A 10,899-nucleotide genomic window follows, 5' to 3' on the forward strand; every position below is an offset into this window, starting at 1 on the left:
TATTCAAACTTACTCCTGGTTGCAACTGTAGACTACAAATCCCAGAGGCATGTGGAAGAGGAAGTAATGAGCAACTCTGCAGAGTCCTGCTGCTGTAATTCTGGACTACAAATCCCAGATACATCAGGGCAGCAGGAAGAGGAAGTGACCACAGCCAGAGTTCTAGCACCCCTCTGGCTTCTAGCCTGAACCACTGCAGGCATGTGGCTGCATTTCCTGTATCAAGGATAAAGGTCTGTTCACTTCTGTTTCAATTTTATCTGTGCAGTTTAGACTAACCTGCAAAGACTGAATGGATTCAGCCTTGGGCTTTTTGTCTGTCTGTACCTAGACCTTGACTTCAGTATGACCACTAGAGAGAAATTCATAACAGCCCTACCAATGCACTTCTGGGTTTGCGAACTCAACAACATTCTTGACAGCATGCAATGGCTCCATAGTGTAGATATATGTTAAGAAGGAGACAATAAAATGGCCAGCATACCAAGTAAGTTGCTGCTTAGCCTGCACCTGAAATCAACTCCTTTCTTGAACTATGGTACCTCTTCATTTGGACTGTTTCTACAGAAAATGCAGAAACAGTTCAAGAGAAGTGAGCCATACCAGGCTCACTTCTCTCAGGTGAGTGTCCAGAATGCTAGGCTACAGATTTTTTGTCTTTGATCAACTGAATTTTGACATTGCTGTGCAGGGGTGTAGGTTCAATGGTGGGGAAATTCTCCTTTCACCTGCCTTCAACCCTGCATTGTCTATAGCTTAGGAATTGATTACAGTTCTACAACAATGTGAGATGTGGATTTGAACCCCCTCAAGCTGAGAAGCAATTGAACCATACTATCCAGCTTCATGAGAAAGTTCTGTAACCACTAGGAAGAAAACTGTTCCTCTAGCTGTCTTTTAAAAGGAAGTGGCAACTCAGCACAGATATTCCTAGACTCAAGCTTCTATGTGATATAGATGCTGTGAACAATTGAGGCAGTTCTAGACATGTTCAAAGATGTAACTCTAGGTACCTAGTGATCTTCAGACATAAGAAATATGCTTTTAGGGTTTAGGCACCACAGGGATTAGGCAGGGGTCACCATTTTGAACTTTACTGGCTATGGCCCAAAGTCTATAGACCACACAGCAGAACACAGCAAAACAGTGACATTAGGAATGACTTGATCCCCATTGCATTCTAGGACTACTCAAAGGAAACACATTTTCATAAGAGAAATAGCTAAAAACATGTCTTTCTCTCTATAGCATACATCCTCAACCAGATCCTGAGCTGATATAAGTCAATGTAGATTCAATTGATCTATAGTAATTTTCATGAGCTGAGGGTTTTTCCCACTATCTTTAGCTAGGATAACATATAATCTTGTTTTATGTCTGCACTGTTAAGAATGGTCTTTAGCCAATGGAGCTTTTGTTCATTTATTTTATTTAAAGAACTGACCCAAAGACAAAAAGTATCAAATACCATCACTCAGAAATTTCGTTCTTCTTTTAATGAACAAGAAGATAAATGATGTATTGGGATTAACCTGAGCTAAGAAAATACAGTCAAAGCCAAGTGTAGACAAAGACTAATAGCTATTCAGAGAATCATACTGAAAACAAGATAGTGTTGACCTCTGGTAGCACCAACAGCTGCAGCCATATATGTAACACAGCATACATATGATAGAGTTCAGTTTCAGACCTATATACTTAAGAAATGTTTTGTGCTCTTCATCTACATCTTTCTGTGGTAAATTTAAATCCTCAGTAAACTTCACAGAATATTCTGCTCTTCTCCCCTCATTCATTAATAGAGTCTGCTTGACCAACATATTTTTAACTCATTGTCATTTTGGTTCTAGTGGATATGCAGTGTAAACAAGGAGATGAACTAATCTGCAATATGCCCACCCTCCCCTCCACACACACACACACACACACTCTCAAATGCTTGTTACTCTGATTTCCTATGGAAGTTTGATCAATGTCCAAAACTTCTTGAGTAAAACTGCTCTATCTAAAACTCATACTTCAACTCGACTTTTGCTTTCCATAGAGTAGAAGCTGAGGGCAGTACATCTGTCTTGAAAGGTTTCAGAAAGAGCTATGGCTGCTAGCTCATGGCAACATGGTCAAGGTTTTTGATCACTGATAACTTACGGATCAAGGCTTTTAACTGATATCAGACTGGGACCTAGTGGTAGGTTGATAGAACAGGAGTCAAACATTCTTCGGACTAGTCTCTTTCAGAAAGTGGAAAGCCATGTTCTGAACAAATTAGAGCCTTTTCAGAAGTAGATGTAGAAACAGATATGGGGAGATCTGTTTGTAACAATAATTATTGGCTATACTACATACTGATATAGCCAATGAGATTGCTATAATGTGAATGTGCAATGACATTACATACATACTACTGACATGGCTACTGGCCTAAAAATCACCAGTTGTTTCATCTTTCACTAGTACAGGACATACGGAAAATATCTTTGCTTGACTACCAAACACATATGCAGCTCACTTTACAGACTTACGGAAGGAAGATAATCATGTTGGGAGGTGATCTTTAACCTGTTTTGTACAGAAGTGCATTCTTTGAATGAAGAGTGTCATAATCGAAGTGACAGGTATCCAGGTTGTAGCCACATTGGTCTAGAGGCAAAAGGAATCAAAACTCATGGAAGAGATGATATCTTTTATTAGACCAACTAGATAGCTGCAAAAAAATTATTTTATTTATTTTCAAGCTTCCTCAAAGTCAGGTCTGAATGAATAAAGCTACTAATATGTCTGCATCTATAACTTGCTTTTAAATAGCAAATATGTGTTGCTTGTTCTAAAGAAAAAAAAGGAACCAAGTGGGAATAGGGGCTTTTAATATAAATTGATAGCACAAAAGGAGGCACAAGGGGCTAGGAAAGGTTCTTGACACAAGCTCTAAAATGAAACAATGAGAGACAGAAAAATAGCTTTAGAACTTATCATTTTTTTACTGTAAAAAAAGTTGCTGGTTTAGTGTGAAAGATAGCAATTCCTCCCTTAATGTCTGTGGGTGGGTACAGACATTAAGGGAGGTAATGGTAAGGTTAGATCATGTTTAAAATGGCCACCCAATCTCAGATAAGTTGGGATAGGAGGGGCTAGTGGGGGGCATTCAGCGAGCAGGTGGGGTCCACAGGGGGAACAGGGGGACAAGCGGGATCTATGGGAATGATTGGGGGGCAGGTGGCATCTGCAAGGGAAATTGGGGAAGCAGGCAGCATCTGAAGTGGGATCAGGGGGCCAAGTGGGGTCTGTGGGAAGGATTGAGAGGGTAGTTAGGGTCCACAGTGGGGTTTCTAGAGTCCAGGAGGGTTTGGTGGGATCAGCATGGCTTGTAGGATCTACAGGGGATCTGTGGGGGATAAGGGGCTCTCTCCCTCATACCTTAGGACCAGGGGTTAATTTTAGTCCCCTTGGCCCCACCCCCCTAGCAAACCTACCCTCCCATCCCTCCTTCTCCCTCCCCACATCAAGACTTACTTCCTCAGTTCCTGGCATCAGAGAATGGTGATAAAACCGGCACCAGGAGCAGCTTGCAGGATGAGCAGTTTGGTGGGCTCATGGGGGGAGTGGGCTGGTCCATGGGAGGGAGTTGTCTGCCTGGGGGTGGGGCAAGAAGCCAGGGGGCTAAAAATAGCCTGGTGCCAGGGGATCCAGTAGGAAAAGCGCAGTCCTGGGATTGGGGCAAGCGGCTGGGCTTACCAAGTTCTGGGGCTCCACTGGGAACTGTACAGAAGTTCAGAAAAGTTAAATTGATCTAAAAATGGCCAACCTAGTCTAAGTCAGACTGCCTCAGAGTTAGCTTCTATGAGGTCAGCCATTTTTAGATCAATCTATCCAAGACCTTCTGTACAGTTTGCACTTAGATTCACCTAACTATGAATCTAAGAGTAAGGTCTGCACCTATGCAAACTAAGTTAGATAAGGTGGCCATTTTTACCGTGATCGAACCTCCCCCTAACCTTCCCAAATGTCTACATGCATCCTTTGTTATTGGGCTATTGTTTCTTGATAGCTGTCATTTCCATATAGATCTTTGCAGACAGCTATGCAGCTGCGCTTCGTAAAGGAATTTGCTGTTTCCCATTGCAGTTAGTCGTACAGAGGCTATGCTGACATCGGTAAAGGTGGAATGGTTATTATGTTCTGTTCCAGCAGAAAAGCATGGTGTGGGAATGGGGAAAAGGCTGGAATACAAAAGGGGTAAACTTGGTATGCAGGAAAAATTGTGGTATAACACATATGAAGAATGCAAGTTAACAGAGTTCAAGGCAGGAAGGAATACTAGAGGAGAAAGGAAGGAGGGATTTGCTAGAGACAATGAAGGAAGGAGTTTATAGGAGAGGAATACTGAAGGTACAGGAACATTGAATTAACTAAGGTTAATTAAATATGAAAGATTGAGAGGCTGTGGGATAAAAGAATGTGAGTGAGAAGTTGGTGGAGAAGAGAAAGTCTCCAAGGGAGAAGACTGTACAGACAGGAGTGTGGAGAGAGGTTATGTATGTAGGATATCATGTACAGCAAGCTCAGAAGAAAATAAGGGGAAGTTTAGGAAACAGACCATAGAGTTATACGGTTGGAAAGCAGCTCAAAGGATCATTTGATATAATCTTCTGCATGAATAAAGGAATACTACTTTTAAATTTTCCCTGTCCAAACCTTATCCAGGGATTATAAATGGCCACCTGATCTAAGATAAGTCTGGATGGGGGAGGCTAACGGGGGGCAGGGAGGTTGGAAGATGAGGGTAGAAAACAGACCCGGGGGGTGGGGAAATGCAGGGCAGGCAATGTCCAAACCGTAACATCTTCTTCAAAACTTCCACTGTAGGAGATCCACAACTTCCCTGGACCCTCTTTCACTGCCTTTCTGTTCTTACAGCAAGGAAATGTTTTCTGGTATCTAATCTAAAACTTCTTTCTAACAGTATAAAGTCATTGATTGCCCTTTGCAGCAAAGGAGAATTGTTGTTCCTCTTCTTTATGGCAGTCTTTGAGATATTTGAAGACTACTATCATGCTCCCCCCTCTCATTTGCCTTTTCTCCACCTAAATGTGGCTACCTATCTCAACCTTTCCGCATATGTCTTGTCTTCCAGCCACTACATCATTTTTGTCACTTGCTAGAGACTGAGGCAGCAGATAAAATCTGAGGCATAGAAGAACAGCGAGAGGGGAAATGAGGGGAATGGAATGGAGTAAGATGGATTTGATGTCCAGGAAGTGTATGCAGATGACTATGACGTGAAGGGCTTGGGGAAAGCATAAAATGGAAGAGGAGAAACAGAGGAAGGTAGGAAAGAGTTAGAAGAATATTCCTCCAAGGAGTCTGGAAAGAGGTCAGCATTCTGGTGTGACTACTCAGGATAACAATTTAAATGTGACACGGTAATACCCAAGTGAGAGCTGGGCAGCTTCCTTCTAAGAATAATAAAACACATAGGTCCCATCCAGACAAGCAGCAGTGTGTGGTTTGTGGCACTACAGACCTCTTTGTGGTGCCACAAACCACACACATGGAAAGTTAAAATGTGCCCCATGCTGCAAATTTGCCATGCAGGGGCAATATTTGCTACCAGGATTTCCCAAAAGCAAAAAAAAAAAAGCACGAAGAAAAAAAGTGGTGCAGCACATGCTACAATACCATGTGCTGGAACAAACGGAGGCTTAGTCATCGAGTGAGATGCTCTGGCTGCTGACCAGGGTGTCTCTATGCTCCATTTGTGCCCCGGCTACTCTAGCACACCAGTATCCAGAAGGAGCTGGGCAAGGGCAGTTTGCCTAAAGTGGGACAATGCATCCCACAACAAAGTGCACATAGAGGGGTGTGTGCTGCAGCACAAGTAGCAGTACATATTTGTGCCGTTACTATTTGTGCCACTGCAAGTGCACACCCCTGCTCATCTGGACATGGTCATACAGTTTATGCAAAACTATACAATTTGTATTTTGTAAAATTATTTTATTTTAAAAGTATTTTGGAGTGTCTGCAACAGTATTTGTGACCTTATGTCTGTTTGGATGCATTTAGCTTTCTGCAACCATGCCAAGCTTCATACCTTATATCACATCCACAAACCTAAGTAAAAAATTCTACCCCTTTGGTCTTTCTGAGGATCTTGCAGTACTTAAATTTTAGCATTATAAGGAGTTTGAGGACTATTTACCCCTGGCAATATAACAGATGGTTTCAATGTGACCTAAGCATTGGCAGGCGACGAAACGGAACGTCATATTGAAAACAATCTTTGAAGGATATTGCTGTGTAAGAAGGGATAAAGAAATGTGATAATTTATTTCTCTTGGAAAAAACATTAAGCGAGTGTTCAAGACAGTTCCCTTATGCATACAGTTGTATAGGCCAGGGGTTGTTATCCCTCTTATCAGTGTTTGCCTATGAGCTGAAAAGAAAATATGTACAAATGTGTTGATAATGAATGTATGATTGATTATCATCTTACATGTACATACAACCTTTCATTCAATAGATTCTAAAGCATTTTGCAAGCTCTTTAAATCAATATAAAATATACCAGAGGTATTGTAACTGCAAGGGCATTGAATGAGTATTTTGGTAATCTCACATTCATTCCTGGTAATGCCACTGGGCTGCTGAGTGAACTAGGACAAGTCACTTGGCCACTCTGCCCTTCAATTCCTTTACTTGTAAAATTGGGATAACAACACAGAATTCCTTTGTGAAGTGCTAAAGAAATCCTGACAAATCATCTCAAATACTGCATAAGGACTGTCATTCAGATTTCACACTGGTCACCAAAAGAAAACAGTTTGAGACTGCAAGTATGGAGTAGCTTCTCCAAATGAAGCTGCAAAGAACATTTTGATAGACAGAATACAATTAGCCAGTCTTGGGATGTACCTTGAACAGCTTTCAAAGCCTCCTTGTAAATGACCACCATAGATCAAGACGTGAAGTTTATGGCTAAGCCCAAAGACAGTACTTCCAGCAAAAGAGGCCCCCAACCACCACTGGGTTACAGTTCCACATAGAATGAGAAGCCCCTATTCTGGAAAGTGCTTCATAATATATTTAACTTTAAGCATGCGGTTAAGTGCTTTCCAGAACAGAAATAATTTCCTGAATTGAAGCCAGAAAAAGGCAGGCCACCTACTGAATAACCAGAGCCATGCCATGCATGTAATTAGGAATGGATTTTTTTTGCTTCTCATATTATCAAATTGCATAATGTTATTTTATCTTTCTTTTCCCCATGGAGTAGACTTGCGCCAGTTTTTTGGCTTTCATGTAATACATTAAAATCTTCAATCTACATCAGTTTACACTGGTTGAGGATGTGGCCCAAACATATAAAAACAGCATGCAAACTATTGGGAAGTTAGTATTAATATAGTTTATTAGTATCAAACACTCAGAATTTAGGAAATGCTACTGTTAACTGAAAACTTAATTAATCCTTTACGCAGTTTTTAATTACATGATCAAACACTATTTTTTTTTCCTGGGGGTCCTGCTTCATCAATTTGTTATTCAGTATTTTCTTTTCATCTGGCTCATTCAGTGAGCGGTCCCAGGACTTATTTAACATCTGCTGTTCAAACCGTCCAACTAATTCAGAATAAATTGCTTCATAGACATTTGTATGGTGCTTTTATTATTGTATGTAAATGCCTCACAATGTTAATAAATGTGTCTTTGCAACACTCCTGTAAAATCAGGCTATAGCAGGCCTATTTTGTAGCAGTGGAACTGAGGCAGAGGCCCAAACTGTCATTGTTTGGGAATCTGAGGCACTCAGGCCCTGATTTTTCAAGTACTAAAATGTGGTCATAGGTAGGGACCTACCAAATTCACCGTTTCACAGATTTTGTGGATTCTGCAGAATCTGGGCAATGCCCACAAAATCTGCAAAATCTTCAACCATGGGATGTTGTTCCAAGAAGAAAGATTGCAAGGAAGAGACAGGATCCATCTGCCAAAGAGACAGAAGAACATCTTCGCAGACAGGCTCACTAACTTAGTGAGGAGGGCTTTAAGCAAGGTTTCCTGGGGGATGGAGACCAAAGCCATGAGGAAAGTGGGAAAGCATGAGATCTGGAGGAAGCCCAAGGAGGAGGGGGCAACAGGGGAGGCCTCCTCATTCTTCCTGAGAAAGTAGGTCAATTGGCTAGTTACCTCCAGTGTCTGTACATGAATGTACAGAGCCTGGGAAACAAGTAGGAACTGCTTCCAGAGTCACAGAACTATGATTGGAAAAGCAAAGACTTGGTGGAATGGCTCGCATGCCTGAAGCACTGTCATGGATGGGTACAAACTATTCAGGAAGGACAGGAAGGGGAGAAGAGGAGGAGGAGGAGGAGAAGGAGTTGCACTGTATGTAAAAGAGCTGTATGGCTGCTCAGAGCTCCAGTATAAAATTGGAGGCAGGCCTGTTGAAAGTCTCTGGGTTAAGGTTAGAGGGGAGAGCAACAAGGGTTATGTCATGGTGGGTGTCTGCTATAGCCCACCACGGAAGGAAGATGGGGTAGATGAGGATTTCTTCAGCCAACTAGCAGAAGTTTACAGATCACAGGCCCTGACTTTCATTGGGGACTTCAATCAAACTGAAGTGCTGGGAGGGCAATACAGCAGTGCATCTGCAATAAAGGAGGTTTTTGGAGAGCACTGGAAACAACTTCCTGATGCAAGTGTTTGGAGAGACCAACTAGGAGCTATTCTTGACCTGCTGTTCACAAACAGGGAAGAATTGGTAAAGGATATAGAAGTGGATGCCAACTTGGGCAGCACTGGTTAAGTTCAGGATCCTGACGAAGAAAGAAAGAGAGCAGCAGAATATGGACCCTGGATTTCAGAAAAGCAGATTGACTCCCCCAGGGAACTGGTGGGTAGGATCCCCTGATAGGTAAATATGAGGGGAAAAGGAGTCCAGGAGAGCTGGTTGAATTTTAAAGAAACTTTACTGAGGGTGAAGGAACAAACCATCCCGATGTGCAAGAAGAGTAACAGCTATGGCAGGAAACCAGTTTGATGTAGCAGAGAACTGTTCAGTGAGTTTAAACACAAAAAGGAAGCTTACAAGGAGTGGAAACTTGGACAGATGACTAGGGAGGACTACAAGAATATTGTTCCAGCATGCAGAGATGAAATCAGGAAGGCCAAAGCATAATTGGAGTTGCAGTTAGCAAGGGATGTTAAGGGTAACAAGAGGGGTTTCTACAAGTATGTCAGCAACAAAAGGAAGGTCAGGGGAAGTTTGGGACCCTTACTGAATGGGGGAGACAACCTAGTGACAGATGATGAGGAAAAGGCTGAGGTACACAATGCCTTTTTTACATTGCTCTTCATAGGCAAGGTCAGCTCCCAGGCTACTGCACCTGGCAACACATTTGGGGAGGTGAGCAGCCCTCAGTGGTGAAATAACATGTTAGGGACTGTTTAGAAAAGCTGGATGTGTCCAAGTTCATGGGGCCGGATGCAATGCATTCAAGGGTGTTGAGGGAGTTGGCTGATGTGACTACGAAGCTGCTGGCCATTATCCAACTTGTCCACAACTTTTCTGTAGTGGGGGGCCCAAAACTGGATACAATACTCCAGATGTGGCTTCACCACTGCAGAAAAGAGTAGCATAATTACTTCCCTCAATTTGTTGGCAACACTTTTACTAATGCAGCCCAGGATGCTATTAGCCTTCTTGGCAACTAGGGCACACTGTTGACTCATATTTAGCTTATTGTCCACTGTAACCCCCAGGTCCTTATCTGCAGAGCTGTTGCTAAGCCAATCAGTCCCCAGCCTGTAGCGGTCATGGGATTCTTCAGTCCTAAATGCAGGACTTTGCACTTGTACTTATTGAACCTCATGAGATTTCTTTTGGTCCAATCCTCTGATTTGTCTAGGTCACCCTGAATCCTAGCATCACCCTCCATCATATCTACTACTCCCCCCAGATTGGTGTAAGCCACAAACTTTCTTAGGGCACAATCCATCCCATCTTCTAAGTCATTAATGAAGATATTGAACAAAACTAGCCCCAGGACTAACCCCTGGGGCACTCCACTTGATACTGGCTGCCAGCTAGACCCCAAGCCATTGATTACTACCTGATGAGACCAACGATCCAGCCAGGTTTCTATGCACCTTACAGTCCATTCTTCCAACCCGTACTTCCTCAGCCTGTTGCAAGAATGGTGTGGGAGAGGGAAGCAAAACCCTTGCTAAAGTCAAGGTATATCATGGCCAATGCTTTCCCTGTAATCACAGAGCCAGTTATCTCATCGTAGAAGGCAATCAGGTTTGACAGGCATGACTTGCCCTTGGTGAATCCATGCTGACTCTTCTTAATCACTTTATTGTCCTCCAAGTGCTTAAAAATGGATTCCTTGAGGACAAGCTCCATGACTTTTCCAGGAACTGAGGTAAGGCTGACCAGTCTGTAATTTTCTGGATTCCTTCTTCCCTTTCTTAAAGATGGGCACTATATTTGCCCTTTTTGCAAGTGTCTGGGACTTTTCCCACTTGACCATGAGTTTTCAAAGATAATGGCCAGCAGTAGTAGATATGATGGAGGGTGATGCTGGGATTCAGGGTGACCTAGACAAATCAGAGGATTGGACCAAAAGAAATCTCATGAGGTTCAATACGTACAAGTGCAAAGTCCTGCATTTAGGACTGAAGAATCCCATGATCGCTACAGGCTGGGGACTGATTGGCTTAGCAACAGCTCTGCAGATAAGGACCTGGGGGTTACAGTGGACAATAAGCTAAATATGAGTCAACAGTGTGCCCTAGTTGCCAAGAAGGCTAATAGCATCCTGGGCTGCATTAGTAAAAGTGTTGCCAACAAATTGAGGGAAGTAATTATGCTACTCTTTTCTGCAGTGGTGAAGC

The sequence above is a fragment of the Alligator sinensis genome, unplaced genomic scaffold, assembly GCF_000455745.1.
Source record: "Alligator sinensis unplaced genomic scaffold, ASM45574v1 scaffold481_1, whole genome shotgun sequence".
Classification (NCBI taxonomy): domain Eukaryota; kingdom Metazoa; phylum Chordata; order Crocodylia; family Alligatoridae; genus Alligator; species Alligator sinensis.